Below are 3,341 nucleotides of genomic sequence, written 5' to 3'. Positions count from 1 at the left end.
GAAAGAAATTAAAGGTTAGAGTATAGAATACTCCCTTTGAAAGTTTTGAATTTCTCCCCCTTTCAAGTTGTCACAAGGCTCCCCCTTAATATATGTCATTTTTACCAAGGGAAGCTTTATACCTGTAATATATAATCAAGCTTCAAGTAACAATGTTATTTAGCATATTCATTCCATGATGCTAAATGCTTGATTTATGAGCAGATTTGAATGATATACAAAACCTTTTTTGCTATCACAAGTTTAATTTTCTGCTCAAACACACAAAAACAATCAACCAAAATATTTTTGAAAAATAAATTGATGTTCAATATGTTTTAAAAATATTTTCCAATCAACAAATCAGAGCAAAGTAATTATGGTAAGGAAAATATTTTTAATCAAGCTTGATCCTTTCAAACCATAACAATTTTCAAACTTCATGTTTATATTACAGTGTAAAGGAACTGCCAAGGACAATTCAAAACAGCAATCATTTTATTAAGGTAAGTCAAATTCAACACAGTAAACATTTTACCAAGATAAAATTAAATTTCAAACTTCAAAGCTTCAATCATCAACTCAAAACAGCAAGCATCAATCAGATGCGTTATTAACATCAAACACATAACAAAATATTGAAACTTAAAACGAGGGAGGTCATGAATCCAAACAAGAGTTTCATCCCTATTTTGTTAATTTCAATTTTCAGCACTTTCTCCCCCTTTTGGCATCAAAGGGCATAGCAAAATAAATGAAAACAACATACAAAAGGCAAAGTATTTGTTTTTCACCAAAACACAATGGTCCAATCAGCACACATGCATTTGAGTAAATGACAATCAAAGCTCAACTCGAAATCAATCCACTAACACAAAATGCTCAAAATAGAGCCAGATCAAAGCATAAAACAGAGCAAAACAGGTCTGCAAAATAGCACAACAAATCAATAAAACATAACAGTTTCAATTCAGCCTGAAACATAACAGTTTCAATTCAGCCCTTTTTTTTCTCCTCCCCCTTTTGTCACCAAGGAGGGACCCTGCAAAAAATAAGGAAAAAATAATGCAGTCCATACTAATTCAAGACAAGTAAAAATAGTTCCTAAAATCAAAGGATGGAGGAAGGATAAAGATTTGATTTGACAACTTTCCAAAAGTATAATTTAAAAAAATGAGGAACGAGTCAGAGTGAGGTCAAAGAGATTTGGTGGGGCCCAAAATAATTAACTTCAGTTCAGTCTCCCCCTGTATCATGGCCCGTTCAACACATCCTGAAATTTGTCTCCTGCTTTCCTACGAGACAAAACCAAACAGAATTAGGATTTCACAGATTTTCAACAGAACTTAAATCAAACATTCCCAAGCTTTTTCTTAGAGAGCAGAATATGTCTTCATAGAGGGGTTTTGTAAAAATGTCAGCAAGTTGATCTTCAGATTTTACAAATTGAATATCAATAGTACCCTTTTGCACATGTTCTCTAATAAAATGATATTTGATTTCAATGTGCTTTGTTCTTGAGTGCAAAACCGGATTTTTTGAAATATTTATAGCACTCATGTTATCACAAAATAATGGTATACTATTGATTTTTAATTTGTAATTTTCCAACTGTGTTTTTAACCAAATTAATTGAGAGCAACATGCAGAAGCGGATATGTATTAAGCTTCAGCTGTGGATAGAGCTACTGTGACTTGTTTTTTGCTTGACCACATGTTGAGTGAGCTTCCAAGAAAGCAACACATGCCGGAGGTGCTCCTTCTATCCACTTTATCTCTCGCATAATCTGCATCACAAAACCCTACTGCACAAAAATCATCAGATTTTGGATACCATAAGCCATAATCACATGTTCCCTTAATGTATCTAATGAGGCGCTTAACAGCCGAAAGATGGGATTCTTTTGGGTGAGATTGAAATCTTGAACATACACCCACACTTTGAACAATATCCGGTCTAGAGGAGGTAAGATACATTAATGAACCAATCATTCCTCTATACCGTGTTTCATCCACATCTTTTCCATTATCATCTTTTTCAAGTTTATTGTTTGGATGCATTGGTGTTCCCATTGGTTTAGAATTTTCTAGGCCAAACTTTTTGATAAGTTCTTTTGCATACTTTTCTTGGTGAATAAAAGTACCACTAGGAGTTTGTTTAATTTGGAGGCCAAGAAAGAAAGTAAGCTCTCCCATTAAACTCATCTCAAACTCACTAGTCATGAGTTTTCCAAACTCTTCACACAAGGATTCATTGGCCGAACCAAACACAATGTCATCCACATAAACTTAAATTGGAAGAATATCATCATTAGATGCTTTAATAAATAAAGTTGTGTCTGTAGTACCCCTTTGAAATTCATTTTCCAATAGGAAGGCACTAAGCCTCTCATACCAAGCTCTTGGAGCTTGCCTAAGACCATAAAGAGCCTTAGTTAGTTTGAAAACATGATTTGGAAAGTCTTTATGTTCAAAACCAGGGGGTTGTGCCACGTACACTTCTCTATCAATAAAGCCATTAAGGAAAGCACATTTTACATCTATTTGAAACATTTTGAAACCCTTATGGGCAGCATAGGCAAGAAGCAATCTAATTGCTTCCATTCTAGCTACCGGAGCAAAAGACTCATCAAAATCTATTCCCTCTTCTTGATCGTAACCTTGGGCCACTAATCTAGCCTTGTTACGAACAACTTGTCCATCCTCACTAAGTTTATTTTTAAACACCCACTTAGTACCCGTAACTTTCTTACCATCTAGATGAGGTACTAATGTCCAAATCTCATTTTTGTTGAATTGAGCAAGCTCCTCTTGCATGGCCTTAACCCATGATGGGTCTTCAAGAGCTTCTTTCACATTATTGGGCTCCATTTGTGACAAAAATGCAAAGTTACTTGGTTCGGATTGTCTTTTGGTTGAGGATCTTGTTGTCACTCCTTGAGAGGGATCACCAATGATGAAGTCATGAGAATAACCCTTCATAGACTTCCATTCTCTAGGCTTCCTTTGTGATGTTGAGCTTTGATGAGTTTCTGTTGGTCTCACTGTTTCAGTTTCTCGTGCTGGCTCAGGAGACAAAATAGAAATATCTCCTCCAATCTGACGAGACAATTCTGGGCTGGCAGATTCTTCAATTTGGGCAGACTTGAAATTTTCTTTGCTTGTTTCAACTCCTTCACAATCTGAATCACTCTCTATCACAGTACTGGGAATTAAGTTAGAATCACAAAAAGTAACATATATAGATTCCTCTATGGTTCTATGTTCTTTAAGGTAAATCCTATAGGCCTTACTAGTGGTGGAGTATCCAACAAACATTCCTTCATAAGATTTTGGATCAAACTTACCAAGATTTTCTTTGT

The sequence above is a fragment of the Arachis stenosperma genome, chromosome 2, assembly GCF_014773155.1.
Source record: "Arachis stenosperma cultivar V10309 chromosome 2, arast.V10309.gnm1.PFL2, whole genome shotgun sequence".
NCBI classification, from domain to species: domain Eukaryota; kingdom Viridiplantae; phylum Streptophyta; class Magnoliopsida; order Fabales; family Fabaceae; genus Arachis; species Arachis stenosperma.
This window is presented reverse-complemented; position numbering follows the sequence as displayed.